Below are 18,588 nucleotides of genomic sequence, written 5' to 3'. Positions count from 1 at the left end.
TCTCAACTTGCGACAATGTCTGGACTCAGATGGGATATTGATATTGCCTAAAGAATTTACAAAGAAATCTCAAACAGGAGAGGTCGACCACTCACATTCAAAGCCAGAAAAGGCTCAAAACAGAGTCGGAACAGGACTGATGAAGGACGACTTTCTGCCCTGGCAGTGATCTCCACTGAGACAGAGACTTTTAAAACTGAAGGACGATAAGGAAAACTTATCAAACAAGTCATCAATGCTTTTGTTCAGAAGGAGCGGCAGTTTTGTTTCTACAAGTTAGCCGATTGGTGACTCTAAATTGCCCGTAGGTGAGCGTGCGGGTGTGACTGGGTTTGTCTGTCTATATCCAGCCCTGCAATAGACTGGTGTCATGTCCAAGGTATACCCTGCCTCATGCCCTATGATTGCTGGAATAGAAAAGCAGGTATAGAAAATGAATGAATGAAACTTAGTGGATGATACATGGACATTTCCAAATCATTAAATGTGTCTTAAAACTTCAGGTACTGTATTTCCTTGATTAAAAGACTGCTTGGCAGAAAGTCCACAAATATGACCAACCAACACAGAATCAAAAAACTACAAAGATGCTCAAATGACCTGCAATTCATGGAGGAAAATTGTACATATTGTGATGTTGGTTGGAGCTTGTTAAGGGACAAATTGGTCCAGAAAAAAGCCACCATTCCTGCAGTAAATTGCATTATGACACCCACCAACATGACAAAACTTTGAAAGGGTCACTCCCACTTCAAAGTCAAAGCTCTAGGATTTTAAGGCGTGGAGTGACCATCTGCCCTGGTTCGAGTACACCTACAACTCCCAGGTGAGTGATTCCACCAGCCTAACCCCTTTTGACTGTTCCCTAGGCTACCAACATCCATTCTTCCTGAATCAAGAGGAGTTGGCGGTGCCGTCCATCGAGGTACTGGACTGCTGCTCGTTCTGCCTTGTTCGGCTCCACGGACCATGGACCTCCACGGACCTCGCCATCATACAGACCACCATCGTACCACGCTTCGTTCTCATCCCAGGAACAAGGTGCGGTTGTCCTTTGCTGACATTCTGCTGCAGGCAAAGACTCAATCTGTTTCCATAGTTGCTGAGACCATTTGTGGTCAGTGGTGTCATTAACCCGGTTGCGGTTCGCCTGTGCCTTCCACGGTCTCTCCACATCCATCTGGTGTTCCATGTCTCTCAACTGCAGCTGGTCCAGACCAGTCTATTGTGCCGTCCACCTGATCCCCCATCTTCTGTCTGGCTCGTGGATGGGTTTCCAGCCCGGAACATGTGACGCCTGCTAGATGTGTGCTGTCAGGATGGAATTTCCAATATCTGGTGTACTGGGAGGGTTATGCCTGAGGAGCACTCCTGCCTTATCCTGGACCCTGCTCTCATCCGGGATTTCCATCGGGCCCATGCACACTGGCCGGGTGCATCACCTGGGGGCTCTCATTGAGGGGGTTGGGGGGAGGGTCCTGTTGTGGTCTAGAGAATCGGTCTGGCTCCCTTTTTGTCATTTCTCCTTCCTGCGTTTTCTCTGCCAGTGGAACTGATCATCATCTACACCTGTGGTTGCGACACACCTGCATCAATCAGAGGCATCCTACTTAAGCTTCAGCTGAACAGGAGGATGTTGCCAGATTTTTCTATCTTTGGACTGTTAATACTGGCCTCAAGTATTATCATTTAACCTCCTTGCTCCTTGTCTGTGTTTCCCTGGTTTGGATTTATTTGGTTTTTCAAATTTTTGTGTTTTGTCTTTTGTGCAGTCTGCAGCCACCACCAGCTCCACTGGCCCAACTGGCTTCCTGCACCTGCAACCCATCCTCCAGTGTCAGTGTATCATTTCCTGCCTAATTACATTTGAGTCTGTTTCAGTTCCCGGTCTTCTCGCAACAACATCAGTCTTTAATAAATACAAACAATATGGTCTGTACAGTAAATTTGTCAGGAGTTGCCACTTCTCCAAAACGGAGTCACTGTGCAAGAAAGACATGTGGGGAAAAGCCACCAAGACACCCAGGACAACTCTGAAGGTACCCTACACATCTTTGCCTGTAATTGGGGAAAGTGTGCAAAATACTTCAGTACTCTGTGTTGGGCTGACAGAGAAGGACTTTCTGAAAAACAAGATGTCAAATTTCAGCTATAGTGTGCCTGAAGGGGCATGGGGGACTTGAACCTAGATCTGATGTGTTTTCTTGTGTCCATGTCCATGTCCATCCTTCTCTGCTCCACTCTACTAGGAAACTATGGCAGGCAAACTTCTGGCTTATGCCTGTCACCAGTTTCTCCAATCACATCCATAGAAGTAATTGCTTCTCAGTTGTCATGGGTGTCTTAGTGGCTTCCCTCGGTAGTATCCCTCTTGCACAGGCAATGTTATTGACAACTGTCTACTCCAGACAGAATCACCATACAACACCATATTGTTTGCAGTTTGGAATGATTGACTGAAGTCATAGTCAGTCATGATTGGACTGGTATGATTAAGATCAGGTGTCTCATGCAAGGGTACAGATAGGTAGTGTGACCGGGAATCAAATTTCTACATTAGTAGACCAGCTGCTATCTGAGCTTTGTGCTCTATGATGCAAATGAAGTCCACCACGTATTCAGTGACTTGGAAATGTTCATGAATTCATTTTCTGACCTGTCAAAAGAAACCTGAGTGTAAAAGTGAAGAGTTGAATTAATAATCATATTTATATTTAGCTGGTCCAATTGCATATGACTCCTAAAAATGAGGGGACTGTGCATATAGAATAGCTGTAATTCCTTAATGTGATATTTTCATTCAACCCTTCAAATTAAAGCACAATGTCTACACATCTTGATCTGTGCATTCCAACCTCATTGTGGTTGTGCACAAAAGCAAAATAAACTTTGTCACTGTCTAATTACTCATGAACCTAGGTGTAGAAGTGGATCATTAGTATGTGTGCTGACAGAATGCACAAAGTACCATATTTTCTGGACTATTAGTTACATTTATTTTTCTTACTAGTTTGGGAGGTGGTGTGTAGGGTTGGGTATCGAAAACCGGTTCTTTTCAGGTATTGTTAAGAAATGACATGATCCACCGACATCAATAGCATTTTTGCTTAACTCATTGAGTGCCAGCCATTTTCAAAGTTCAGAACATCCCAGTGCCAGGATTTCTTCAGCATTTGAGTGTTTTTTCAAGACCCTAGAACCATAGAAAATTGGGTTCTATGTCCATGTCAACAACAAACATACCACAAGAAAAGAAAAGAGAAGAAAAGAAATTGGCTCGATGACGCGTCTTTGGAGCAGGGCGTTACTATCGGAAAAGACGCGTTTTAGAGTCAATGGCATTGAGTGAGTTAACAATTCCATTAATGGTCCTTCAGAGCGGCCGTTGTTTTGGGGGGTGTTTGTCAGAAAAATGATCATGTCTCTACGTTTATTACAGAACCCCTGCAGGGTCTGTAATCAACCGTTTCTGCAGCGGGCTTTGCTTTGAACCTTGAACCAATGAAGCAATGCTTCGATCTGCTGCCTCGTTGGTTCTTTGTTTTATTTCACTTTACTTTAATTCTTCCCCGCTAAAACCCCAAAGAACATATCTGTGAGTAATATTTACCTTTTTTATGTTAAACTGACTTGTTATGGTCTTCTGAACCAGTTGATAGATGTATTTTATAACCTAAAAATGAGACCGATGCTAACACGTTAGCATGTCTATGGCATTTTCAGAGTTAAAGTTAGCATTAAGCTGTTCGCATCTCAGGCTGTTTGTGTGCATTTGTTTTCTGTATAATAATTAATGGCTCAGCGTTTGTTGTCGTAAAAGAGTCAAATGTATTACAGATTGTAATTTTTTTAATTTATTTTGTTTATATATTAATAACAGCAACAACAACAACAGTAATAATAACTAATAATGCCACAATACAATTTTAGAGAAAGAGACAAAAAGAACCTGATAAATAAAACCAACAAACAATGAACATAAATAAATAAATATAGAAATAAATAAGTGTTTTCTGTGAACACCTAATGACTCTTACACCTCCACTTCATTCCTGTTTTATTTACGTTTAATGACAATTTGTTTTGGTCAAACCACATTTTCAATTTGTTAATTTATTCAGTGATTTCCTGCAGAACTATCTGCCAAAGTAGAAAACTGCTGCATCCTAGTAAGAGCAGAATACTACTGGAATGAATCTGAATAAGTTGTTTTTTTTTTTCCTCACCAAAATGGATGCTGCACTTAAACTGTTTTAGATACAGTTTGTCTGTTTATTGTCTGGAATAGCCCCAGATTGCATTTCAGAGCTTCTAGAATTAAAACATTTTTGTGCAAGTGGTGGTGGGAGGTAATTTTGGGTTACAGCTTTTTTTGTTTTTCATCACTTTCATCCCTGAATATGTCAATCGTGAGTCACTTTTGTGAGGATTAAAGTCACTAACTAGGACTCTTTCTCTCCGATTGTTCTGAGTTATTTTCATTAGTTACTTCATCCAAACCATCAACATGCTTATTAGACCCCATTCCTGCCAGGCTGCTCAAGGAAGTCCTACCATTATTTAATGCTTCAATCTTAAATATGATCAATCTATCTTTGTTAGTTGGTTATGTACCACAGGCCTTTAAGGTGGCAGTAATTAAACCATTACTTAAAAAGCCATCACTTGACCCAGCTATCTTAGCTAATTATAGGCCAATCTCCAACCTTCCTTTTCTCTCAAAGATTCTTGAGAGGGTAGTTGTAAAACAGCTAACTGATCACCTGCAGAGGAATGGTCTATTTGAAGAGTTTTCAGTCAGGTTTTAGAATTCATCATAGTACAGAAACAGCATTAGTGAAGGTTACAAATGATCTTCTTATGGCTTCGGACAGTGGACTTATCTCTGTGCTTGTTCTGTTGGACCTCAGTGCTGCTTTTGATACTGTTGACCATAAAATTTTATTACAGAGATTAGAGCATGTCATAGGTATTAAAGGCATTGCGCTGCGGTGGTTTGAATCATATTTGTCTAATAGATTACAGTTTGTTCATGTAAATGGGGAATCTTCTTCACAGACTAAAGTTAATTATGGAGTTCCACAAGGTTCTGTGCTAGGACCAATTTTATTCACTTTATACATGCTTCCCTTGGGCAGTATTATTAGACGGTATTGCTTAAATTTTCATTGTTACGCAGATGATACCCAGCTTTATCTATCCATGAAGCCACAGGATACACACCAATTAGCTAAACTGCAGGATTGTCTTACAGACATAAAGACATGGATGACCTCTAATTTCCTGCTTTTAAACTCAGATAAAACTGAAGTTATTGTACTTGGCCCCACAAATCTTAGAAGCATGGTGTCTAACCAGATCGTTACTCTGGATGGCATTTCCCTGATCTCTGGTAATACTGTGAGAAATCTTGGAGTTATTTTTGATCAGGATATGTCATTCAAAGCGCATATTAAACAAATATGTAGGACTGCCTTTTTGCATTTACGCAATATCTCTAAAATCAGAAAGGTCTTGTCTCAGAGTGATGCTGAAAAACTAATTCATGCATTTATTTCCTCTAGGCTGGACTATTGTAATTCATTATTATCAGGTTGTCCTAAAAGTTCCCTAAAAAGCCTTCAGTTGGTTCAGAATGTTGCAGCTAGAGTACTGACGGGGACTAGCAGGAGAGAGCATATCTCACCCGTGTTGGCCTCCCTTCATTGGCTTCCTGTTAATGCTAGAATAGAATTTAAAATTCTTCTTCTTACTTATAAGGTTTTGAATAATCAGGTCCCATCTTATCTTAGGGACCTCGTAGTACCATATTACCCCATTAGAGCGCTTCGCTCTCAGACTGCGGGCTTACTTGTAGTTCCTAGGGTTTGTAAGAGTAGAATGGGAGGCAGAGCCTTCAGCTTTCAGGCTCCTCTCCTGTGGAACCAGCTCCCAATTCAGATCAGGGAGACAGATACCCTCTCTACTTTTAAGATTAGGCTTAAAACTTTCCTTTTCGCTAAGGCTTATAGTTAGGGCTGGATCGGGTGACCCTGGACCATCCCTTGGTTATGTTGCTTTAGACGTAGACTGTGGGGGGGTTCCCATGATGCACTGTTTCTTTCTCTTTTTGCTCCGTATGCATCACTCTGCATTTAATCATTAGTGATCGATCTCTTTTTCCTGGTTCTTTCCCTCAGCCCCAACCAGTCTCAGCAGAAGACTGCCCCTCCCTGAGCCTGGTTCTGCTGGAGGTTTCTTCCTGTTAAAAGGGAGTTTTTCCTTCCCACTGTGGCCAAGTGCTTGCTCATAGGGGGTCGTTTTGACCGTTGGGGTTTTTCATGATTGTTGTATGGCCTTGCCTTGCAATATGGAGCGCCTTGGGGCAACTGTTTGTTGTGATTTGGCGCTATATAAGAAACAAGTTGATTGATTGAGTTGATTGACTCTTGTCGAGAATGAAATGAGAATCGTCCTCCGTTCTGTTCGCACAGCTCCAAACGCTGCGCGGCTCTTTGCCGAGTCAAGTTAGAACGATAAGAGTCCAATCAGAATTAATACATTCAAAGCGAAATGCCATTTAAAATCATTTGATACCTCTTTCCAAATTTTGTAGTACAAACAAATTGCAATCAATCAAAACATTTTTTTTCCTCCCAAAATGAGACATCCTGCGCTGACATGCAGCAGCTGGCTGAGCTCAACTCAGAGGTATGGAGTGACATTCATGCCAAAATGTCTGAAAGGAAATGCTTTTGACTAAAACTACAGATTTTGTTTATTTTATTTATGTCCAGAGATCAAGGATCCAGTGACCAATTTCATATTTATTTACTTTAAGACTCAATAAAATGTTGCTGACATAGAAAACCTGTAAAGCCTACTTATAGTACACAGAAAATTCACAAGAGGTATCGATACGGGGATCGATAAGGGCATCGATATTGATAAAATCGTATCAATACCCATCCCTAGTCGTGTGAGTAGGGATGACACTGCCTAGACATGTGACAAGCTGCTCCTGTATACTGGATGAGGTGTGGTGATTCACACTTTGAAGCATTCTTTGTCTTCTAGAATCAATAAATTTAGAAAATCATGCTCTCAAACAGAATGACCACACTGGAATAAAATGAAGGAACATAACTTATATACTTGTCAGACAACACTTGTTTGGACTGTGTGAGACAACAACAACAATAACAGCAAGTCAGCTTCCCTAAGGTAAGTCTGTTACCTTTTACTCTTTTTTGGCATTATAATCAAATAATGTGTTTTTCAAATGTTTAATTAATTGTGCATTAACCTCAGCTATGAGTGTCAGCTGGTGGCCACAATAAGCAGTTTACCTACGTTTTGCATCCTGCACAATAACATTAGTGTTTGCATAAATAAATCATGTATCAAGTTTTCAAATTTTTAATTACATCAGACATTTGTCTTTACTGTGATCATCTGTTCAGTGGCTACAAGAAGCCGTTTACTCATATTTTTTTTTTTGCCTCATACACAAACATTAATTAGCTCATTCGCCTCTGCTGAATAATGCTGTGTTTCTGTTTTAAATAAATAATGCCCTGATTCAATTCATGTTAGTTACAAAAATAAATGTGACTTAAAGACCAGTGCAACTGATGGGAATTATAGTCTGGAAAATACTGGAGGTGTTTCTGCAGTACACACCAGTGTGCATGATTCTACCCTCGGTAGCACGCTCTCTCTACAGGGGAAAGTGTAACACACCATCTGTTCCCAAATCCCCAGCAACAAGCAACAGACAAAGCAGCACAGCACACTGAGCACCAGACAAAGGCAGGCAACACTCCCCACAACCAGCAAAGAATTGTGGGCAATCGAGAAGATACGACGCTGCTAAATGTGGGATGAAAGCAGTCGTCAGCTGCTCAGATTTGATCGGGAGACCTGAACTCACACGGCACACAGAGGCCTGATGCAAATTGAAGCAGACACCGCAAAGGCGCCGCCGTGCAATGAGACAGACTCCCAATAGAGAGAATAAAAAAGAAGAAGGCTGGGGCAAGAACGGGAGAGAGGAAGAAAGGGAAGGGTGCAGTGAGAGGGCCACAACACAGGAGAAAATAGACAGACGAAGAAAAGCGAGTGTATCTAAACAGACCGTCTGGAACAACACAAACCCATAAGCCTGTGCGTGCAACCTAAAAGTTGGGGTTGCTTGCACGCGCTTACGAGTTTGTGTTTTTGCAAAAAGCTGTGTCGCGGCTGCAATCCATTTTTAATTTGAGTTGCCAGAACACCACACAACATGCCTCAATCAGAATGTTAAGTAACCCCGCAAATGCTATTTTTTGGATTTCCCTTCATGTGGGTGGCTTATCACGTGCACGCCCGCACGCAAACAAACATGTAAGCTCACATTTGTGGTACAGCAAACTCTCTCACATGCACGCACATGCATGGCAGATATAATAGTCTAACTAAAATATGCCACTGATGTGTAGAAAAAGGCTCAAGGTTGCCCCCTAGTGTTTGTGCCAGCATCTGACGCCAACACAACACAGTATCTCCGGTTGAGCAGCTTGCCTGCTGCGATGTCTTCAAATATTATTTTAGTGAAGAGTCAAGACAACAGTGGGAGGATTTTGACTTTATAATTATTATATTTAAAAAAAAAAAAAATTCTGCACTCAAGTTGTTTTCAAGAAGAAAAAAAATCAACTTGGATTAATCTTCCAGAAAATCCAAATGCTCAGTTTTTTCTTTAATAATACATTTTTAAAGTCTAAGACTGAGGCAAAATGACTCATTTGTTGGATTTGTTTTAGAACATCAGATGTGTGCAATTGATTTATTTGTTAAAGGTCCTTTTAAACCCATCAGTGTTGATATTCCTGTTTCTGAATGTTTACACAGAGCTGTGTGCAAGCTCACATTTTTGCAGTAACTTGTAAACAACCATTATTACAATAATGAACATACTGAACACAAAGCATGACTGAAATCTCCTAAACAATACATAGAAGGATAGATAGTCAGTACCACAAGTATTTGGACAGTGACACTTTATTTATTTATTTATTTTTATTTTTTTTTTTATCATTTTACCTCTGCACATTACAGTGGAGCTGAAATAAAAATCAAGATGTGCTTGTAATCTGTACTTGAACTTTTAATTCAAGCAGTTAAATAAGATTTTGCATTACCCATTTAGGAATTGCATTGTCCCTCCATTTTCAGAAGCCAAAAGTAATTGGACAAACAAAATATAAGGATTATTGTTAACCCTCTGCAGTTCGGAGTAATTGGCTATTTTGGCTACTTTTGGTTTTGTCTTCATATAATTTTAATGTTTGGTATCTTTTTTTCAGCACAACCTCACCTGTGTGACTTTACAGTGTGTGCTTCATTCTGACACTGTATTAACACAATGAACCTAAATTCACAAAAAAAAAAAAACATAAAATACAAATAGAAAAAAAAAGTTGGATTTTTTTTTACTGTGAAAACCACAAACATGTTTAACAAACTATTTTTATAACTTAGAATGAAATATAAATTGTAAATTTCAAAAACATATGTACAAATGTAGCAAGCAACAAAGTTATATACAACTATTTACATAAAAATGCAGGAAATGCTTCAGATGTTTTTGTACAACAATTTACAAAACAATAAGATGCCACACAAGTTATTGTGCCACTCAAAAAGTAATTCCTGCTCAAAACAAGACAGATTGGACACAGGCCTCGCCCACAAGTGTCACTCCCCCTGCTGTCCACCTGGAGGCAGTGTTGGTACTTTTGTCTGCCTTTGGTGGTGTTTTGACCAGAATGTCATCAGTGACCAACCCATGGGGATTGATGATCAACCCACGTGAGTTGATTTTTTTTTTTTTTTTTGGCTTAGGTTGTACATTTTTCCACCAATGAGAAAGGTGAAGGTGTGTTTTTTTCTTGGCTCCTCCTACCACGAGATGGAGCTCAAACAGGAAATGAAACTCCTGTTTGCTGCGCCTTTCTGCAAATATACACACCAAAAATGACCATAATATTGAGGAAAAAAACATTATGGAAATTATTAATCACAATTCAGGTTATACTAGGCCCATCAACAGAATTTAAAAACTGGTATATAGTTTGAACTCCGCAATTTATAACACACAGTCAAATGGAGACTCAGAGTGTGGTGGATTTGATGTGAGGACCACTTAATTTGGTCACGTGACTTTTACACATCAAAAGACTCCAGAGAGTTAGTAAAAATCTTCACTATTACAGCTAGTTTTCTTTAAACAGATTAGGAGATTTCCAAGTAACTAAATATGTCTTGGACATAACAGTATGGTATTGTGTCTGGAAAAGGCGATTTTCAAAAGTGCATCAAGACGACTAGTGAGGGAAGCCACCAAGATGCAAGAGGCTTTGACGGGAGAAATTGTGCATAATGCAAATTTTGTCTGTTGCATAATCAGTCACAGCTTCATGGTGGAGATGGATTTTCATCGAAAAAGAAAAAAAAAACAACAACAAAAAAAAAACAGATCAAATCTAGGCTCCACTCTAGCCATGTTCCTTCTTGCAAGCTGTAGCTGAAATTTTCCATCTTATTTCTGAGATTTTTTTTTCCATGTACCACCTTACCATGAAACTGTATCACTGGTGAAGCAACAGACAAAAGATACACAAGTTGTTTAGTCTCTCCAATCATAGACACAAAATCCTTCTTCAGAGTTGTCATGGGTGTCTTTGTGGCTTCCCTCACCAGTCCCCTTCTTGCATAAGCTCTCAGTTTTTGAGAACTGCCCATTCCATACAGGTTTACCATAAGAGTACCATGTTGTGTGTATTTCTTAAAGTTTATTTTTAAACTCCTTGACTAGAGCTAAAATTGTACACTACAAGAACATCTTGATTTTTTTTTTCCATTTCAAGTCAAATGTTGTGTTCAGAAAAAAACTAAATTGCCAATTTCCAAATATTTATGGACCTGGCTATGGCTCATTGGACAGATGTCTTAATGGAAAATTTGGACATGTGACTACAGAAAAAGAACATTTTCCAGATTTACTTGGTGATAAATAATGCAGATTGCCACTAAAATCAATTTAAAGAATAATAAATAAATAACTATCTGCTGTTCTGGGAAGAAAAAGCCCAAAGAATTTATTCAGACAGCTTTATGACTAATAGTGCGTACATCTGTGCATCGATATCAAAGTCAGCATTGCATTAATGGAAAGAAACACAATTTGACAGCTAAAAAAAGAAAAAAGTATGATTCATTAAGAGACCTCCTTCAGCGCAGCTCAGAAAACTCTCCATTTTGTATCGCCGGCAGCACATTTTTTAATAATGTGCAGTGATTCAATAGTGAAATGCCAGCACCATGCAAGACAAACAGAAAACACACAACACCGCTTCCAGTCAACATGCTGGGACTAAGGATATGACATGAACACATCTGATGAAAATGAAGGAGATGCTGTGTGTACAACCACAGCAACAAAACCCAACATCAAACTGATGGCAAAAGTGACAAATATATCTGCACTGAAGGGGGCGTGTGGTGGAAACTATTTTATTCACTTTTTACAGTTAAAAGGGTTTGATGTTTGACATTAACATCACAGTTTTGGGTTTTTTTTGTTTTTTTTAACTCTTCATGTGGAATCGACGGAACCCCGGAGATGTCACTTAAAGTGATATTTTTTCTGGCCATGATAATTCGTGCGCACATTTTCCTTTAATTGAGCCCTCGAATTAATAAACCATGCAAATGTTTTCCTTTCGTTCAAAATGAACTCCATAATATGACCTAAATCGTCATACACACGATGGGGAGACGCTTCGCCCTCAGCATCCTTTTTAATGTGCTTAAACTCCAGATGATGCCATGCTGGGTAGCTAGAGTTCTCTATATGTCCTTGTGTGCCCAAACCATGATGATATACCCTGACCAGATCCATTTCTAATGGGGAAATGTATTACACTGTCTCCTGGTTTGTTGACTAATACCAAACATTTATGTGTCAAGACAATATTGAGTTCATATGGAACCCGGGAGAGGTCACTTAAAGTGATCATTTAAGTGATCATTTAAGTGACATATTTTTCTGGCACATTCTCTCCACATGCAAAACATTTTGCGATGACACTTCCAGGGCTCCATAGGAATCTCTCTACAAGCAAAATTTATTTCTGTAACGACTTGTGTTACACTTCAGGAACATGTGGAACAGAACTTCAGTTCTGGACTCCTCCACCATCTGTGGAATATGCCTGCACATTTTCACAAAGACACACCTTCCAAAAAAAGGCAGTTTAACGCCTGCAAATTGTAAAGTGTGCCTAACACTGCAGCAAATGCTTATGATCAATTCAAAATTGAGTTAAATCAGATCAACTGCAGTGGAAATTTCCTCTATTGGTGTTGAACAACTTAATTCAAAAGTGCAGCACAACTGACTTACACCAGTGGGGCTCCTATCCTTTTTACATTGGAGGACATTACATGGCTGAGCCCCCCCCCCCAAAAAAATATAGCAAGTTCCTTCAGCCTCTCCCTGAATTTTTTTCAGCACTTGGAGTGACCACAGATGGTAAAATGGTAAATGGACTCCATTTTTATAGCGCTTTTCCAGCTGCATCAGATATTCAAAGCGCTTTACAATAATGCCTCACATTCACCCCGATGTAAGGGTGCTGCCATACAAGGCACTCACTACACACTGGGAGCAATAGGGGATTAAGGACCTTGCCCAAGGGCCCTTAGTGATTTTCCAGTCAGGCTGGGTTTTGAACCGAGGATCCTCTGGTCTCAAGCCCAACGATTAACCACTAGACCATCACCTCCCCAAGAAGATCCAAGGTTTGGTACAAATTCTACATCTGATACCCTTTCTGATGCAACTCAACATTACATGGAGAAATTTGGCAGGGGTCAGGTTTAAACCTGGAACCTTCCACAATGAAACCAAGTGCACTAACCACTTGACCACCACCCCTGCCTCAACCAAAAAAAAAAAAAAACAAGAAAATCATTAATTCAAAAACCTTTTGTTGTTTATATATTAATTTTAACACATGTACGAGGTCTGTCCATAAAGTATCGTACCTTTTTATTTTTTTTTAAACTATATGGATTTGATTAATATCTTTTCACGTCAGACAAGCTTGAACCCTTGTGCGCATGCGTGAGTTTTTCCACGCCTGTCGGTGACGTCATTTGCCTGTGAGCACGCCTTGTGGAAGGAGTGGTCCCGCCTCGTCGTCGGATTTTCATTGTCTGGAAATGGCGGAATGATTTGGGGGTTTTTTCCTCAGACTTTTTTCAGAAGCTGTTAGAGACTGGCACCTGGAAACCATTCGAAAAATGTATCTGGCTTTCGGTGAAAATTTTACGGGCTTCACAGAGAATAAGGTCTGTTAGTACAGCTTTAAGGACCCCTTTAAGGACGCTCAGCGCGCCGCGCTCCGAGCTGCACTGACACGGCACAAGCCACCGGACCATTTCTAAACGGATGGCTCTGTGGATACGAGACCATCGTGTGCTCTTTCTCTGGTTATCACAAGAGCTGGACATCAGCCATTTTCCGGCAGATTTCACTTTTAACAAGAGATTTTGTCATGGAAAGCCGCGCGGAGGCTTCGCGTGTCACGACCGATTTGCTTTGGAAGCGAGACAAAGGAACACCTCCGTTTCGGCGTGTCAGAGGACAAGATTGGACAGGTCTATCTCGGCTTTCAATACTTACCAGTCCAGTAAGTATCAGTGAAATTGTGGAGAGCTGGACATGTCCAAACTTGTCCTCTGACACGCCGAAACAGAGGTGTTCCTTTGTCTCGCTTCCAAAGCGAATCGGTCGTGACGCGCAAAGCCTCCGTGCGGCTTTCCATGACAAAATCTCTTGTTAAAAGTGAAATCTGCTGAAAAATGGCTGATGTCCAGCTCTTGTGATAACCAGAGAAAGAGCACACCACGGTCTCGTATCCACAGAGCCATCCGTTTAGAAATGGTCCGGTGGCTTGTGCCGCGTCATCGCAGCTCGGAGCGCGGCGCGCTGAGCGTCCTTAAAGGGGCCCTTAAAGCTGTACTAACAGACCTTATTCTCTGTGAAGCCTGTAAAATTTTCACCGAAAGCCAGATAAATTTTTTGAATGGTTTCCAGGTGCCAGTCTCTAACAGCTTCTGAAAAATTCTGATGGAAAAAACCCCCAAATCATTCCGCCATTTCCAGACAATGAAAATCCAACGACGGGGCGGGACCACTCCTTCCACAAGGTGTGCTCACAGGCGAATGACGTCACCGACAGGCGTGGAAAAACTCACGCATGCGCACGAGGGTTCAAGCTTGTCTGACGTGAAAACATATGAATCAAATCCATATAGTTTAAAAAAAAAAATAAAAAGGTACGATACTTTATGGACAGACCTCGTAACTTCAATTATAACTTAGTCCCCCATTTTCCCTAGGTTCACTCAAAGCAGGGGTGGATCCAGGTGAGGGGCTAGAGGGGCACTTACCCAAGCTGAAATCTGATTGTCCCCTGAAGTGCCCTTGTAAAATACATGTGCCAGTAAGAAGCAACAATCCTTTTACCAATAGTTTTGCGGCCCACCACCATTAGCAATGATTAACTGTGGCATCATGTTGTTTCTTAATTCAGACATCAAAATCAATTATGGACATAGGAAGCATAAAACTTTGCAATTAATAGAATAACTACATAATCATTATTTTGTCTTCTTTTGGCTGCTCTCGTTAGAAGTCGCCACAGCAGATCAATCATTTCCATCTCAGCCTGTTCTCTGTATCTTCCTCTGTCACACCAGCCACCTGCAAGTCCTCCTTCAGCACATCCATAAACCTCATCTTTCCTAGTCCTGTGCATTCTCATCACTCTCAAAGAGAATTGCAACATCTTCCAGTCTACCAGTGATTCGGTAAGTACAGAGGTGGAGGGCTCTGTGTTTATGTGAACTGCGAGTGGTGCTGTAGCAGCAGGATCATTGACTCTCACTGTTCTCCTGATTTAGAGGTGCTGGCAGTCTCGTGCAGACCTTTTTATCTCCCAAGGGAGTTCACAGTAGTTGTTGTGTTTGCTGTTTACATCCCACCCGATGCTAACATTAGCACGGCCCTTAGCCTCTTGCTTGTCTGTGTAAATAAACAGCAGCTGGCCCACCTGGATGGCGTTTGTATTGTTGCTGGTGATGTCAACCAAGTGTGTTTAAAGACTGTGCTCCCTAAGTTCGTCCAGTACGTGGTGTGCCACCAGAGGGGAAAATACTTTGGACCATGTTTACTCAAACATAAAACATGTGTACAAAGTCACTCCCCTCCCCCATCTGACTGGATCAGACCACCTGTCCCTGTCCCTCACCCCCAACTACATCCCCCTGCTGAGTCGAACAAAGCCACAACGAAAGACAATCCAAACCTGGCCTGAGAGAGCGCTCTCCCAGCTACAGGACTGCTTCTCATGAACTGTATGGGATTTATTTTCTAGCCACAACCTGCAGGAGTACACTGACACCATACTCTCTTACATTATGAACTGTGTTGACGCTGTCACCGTCAACAAAAAGGTCAGGGTTTTTCAGAACCAGAAGCCCTGGATGAACAGCATAGTCCAGTCCCTATTAAAAAGCCGCAACACCGCCTTTAAATCTGTGGACAGGGCCCTGTACAGCGCGGCTAGGTCCGACCTGAAAAGAGGCATCAGGGAGGCCAAGGCTGCCTACAAGAAAAAGATAGAGGACCACTTCGCTGTGAATGACCCCAGAAGGATGTGGCAGGGAATAAATCATATAACCAACTACAGAAGCAGCAACCCAGGAAATATTAGGTCTGACGCCTCACTGGCAGAGGAGCTGAACCACTTCTTTGCCTGCTTCGAAGCAGACAGACCAGCAGGAACTCCACACCCACCACCCTCCAGCACTAGCATGCCAACACTTCAGCAACATGAAGTGAGATGTGTGCTGAATGCGGTGAACCCCAGGAAGGCGGCCAGCCCCGATGGTGTACCTGGAAAGGTACTGAAAGTGTGTGCTGGCCAACTGGCTGGAGTTTTCACCTGCATCTTTAACCTGTCCCTGTCACAGGCCATCATCCCACTCTGCCTCAAATCTTCCACCATCATCCCAGTCCCAAAGAAGTCAGCAGTGGAGAGCATAAATGACTACAGGCCTGTGGCACTTACGCCTGTGGTCATGAAGTGCTTTGAAAGACTGGTCTCTAAGCACATCAGAGCCTGTCTGCCTCCCACTCTGGACCCCCACCAGTTTTCCTACAGGGCAAACCACTCCACAGAGGATGCTATCACCATAGCGCTCCACACCGCGCTGAGCCACCTAGAGCACCAGGGGAGCTATGTGAGGATGCTCTTCCTGGACTTCAGCTCAGCCTTCAACCACATCATCCCGGAGATCCTGGTCTAGAAACTGACACATCTGGGCATCCCCACCCCCATCTGCCAGTGGATCAAGGACTTCCTCACAAACCGCCCACAGTCCGTGAAACTTGGCCCCCACCTTTCCCACACCATCACACTCAGCACTGGCTCCTCTCAAGGCTGTGGACTGAGCCCCCTCTTGTTCACCCTTTACATGCACGACTGCTCTCCAATCCATCCCACAAACACCATCAAAAAGGTTTGCGGATGATACCACCATGATTGGACTCATCTCAGGGGGGATTAGTCCGATTACAGAGACGAGGTCAAACGACTGACAGTGTGGTGTTCAGCAAACAACCTGCCGCTGAACACCACAAAAAAAAAAGAAATAATCCTGGACTTCAGGACAGGCAGGGCGGACCCAGCCCCGCTCTACATCTATGGGGACTGTGTGGTAAGAGTCAGCTCCATCAGGTTCCTGGGAGTGCAGCTCTCCGACAGCCTCTCCTGGACTGCCAACACCACAGTGGTGGTGAAGAAAGCCCAGCAGCGACTTCACTTCCTGAGGGTTCTCAGGAGGAACAATCTGGAGGAGAAGCTGCTGGTGTTGTTCTACAGAGCCACAATCAAGAGCATCCTGACGTATTGCATCACAGCGTGGTACGGGGGATGCTCAGCAGCAGACAGGAGAGCACTGCAGAGGGTCCTCAAAACGGCCCAGGGGATCACTGGCTGCTCTCTGCCCACCCTGGAGGACATTGCCAGATCTCGCTACCTCAGCAGAGCTGCCAGCATCAGCAAAGACACATCCCACCCCAGCAACCACCTGTTTGACCTACTACCCTCTGGCCGACGGTATAGGTCAATCAAATGTAGGACAAACAGACTTAGAGACAGCTTTCTCCCCAGAGCAAACCCGTGCACTGAACAATAACAAACCACATTAATCTGCAGTTTTCAAGTTTCTTGTGCAATATCTGTAAACCATGTGCAATATTATCCCACAGTTGTATATAATTCTTGTTTTACATTTTACTTGGTCCACATTTTATTTTATGTAGTTGTACATGTACTTTGAATAATTTATTGTTAAATTTTATTATCTTCTATTTGGCTAACAATTACTCGCAACTCGGAAAAGCACCTTTTGGAGTTGCACTCAAATCTCGATGCAATGCAAATTACAATGATAGTAAAGGTGATTCTGATTCAGCTCCGCCTCCTGTCTTTTCGTTAGTGCCACCGTCTCTCATAGCTGGTCTCACTACTGTCTTGTAGACTTTCCCCTTCACTCTTGCAGATATTCTTCTATCACAAATCACTTCTGCCACCTTTCTCCACTCACTCCACTCTGCCTGCACTCTCTTCTTCACCTCTCTACCACACTCTCCATTACTTTGAACAGTTGACTCCAAGTATCATCTACTTGCACCACCTCTACTCCTTGTAACTGCACTATTCCACTGGGCTCCCTCTCATTCACACACATGAACTCAGTCTTGCTCTTACTTTCATTCCCCTGCTCTCCAGAGCATATCTCAACCTCTCCAGGCTAGACTCAACCTGCTCTCTGCTCTCACTACAAATCACAATGTCATCTGCAAACATCATAGTCTTTGGAGACTCTTGTATGGTCTCATCTGTAAACCTGTCCATCACCATTGTGAACAAGAAAGGACTCAGAACCAATCCTTGGTGTAATCCCACCTCCATGTTGCATGAGTCTGTCATTCCTACTGCACATCTCACCACTGTCACACTATTCTTCTACATGTCCTACACTACCCTCACATACTTCTCTGCCACTCCTGACTTCCTCATACAATACCACAACTCTTCTCTTGGCAGCCTGTCATAAGCTGTCGCTAAATCCACAAACATACAGTGTAATTCCTTCTCCATCAGTATTCTCAGAGCAAACATTGCATTGTGATGCTCTTTCCTGGGATAAAACCATATTGCTGCTCACAGATCTTCACCTGCTGCTGTAGCTTCTACTACTCTTTCCCATAACTTCATGCTGTGGCTGATCAACTTTATGACTCTGTAGTTACTGCAGCTCTGCACATCACCCTTGTTCTTAAAAATAGGAACCAGCACACTTTGACTCCACTCCTCAGACATCCTCTCACATTTCAATATTTTATTAAGCAATCTTGTTAGATAAATAATTATTTATCAATACATTTTTTGTCCAGAATCCTTTGCACTCCTGTGACATCGCTGGTTG

General features: G+C 42.1%; 1 protein-coding gene across 1 annotated transcript in view; it reads right to left on the bottom strand.

Annotated features, from left to right (window-relative positions):
* Positions 1-18,588, bottom strand: part of rtn4r (reticulon 4 receptor) — a 171,558-nt gene that overhangs the window by 58,513 nt on the left and 94,457 nt on the right. The gene's annotated exons all lie outside the window — the stretch shown is intronic.

Source organism: Thalassophryne amazonica, chromosome 5 (assembly GCF_902500255.1).
Source record: "Thalassophryne amazonica chromosome 5, fThaAma1.1, whole genome shotgun sequence".
Taxonomy (NCBI): Eukaryota; Metazoa; Chordata; class Actinopteri; order Batrachoidiformes; family Batrachoididae; genus Thalassophryne; species Thalassophryne amazonica.
Note: the sequence above shows the minus strand (reverse complement) of the source record. Positions and strands in the feature narration are given on the sequence as shown.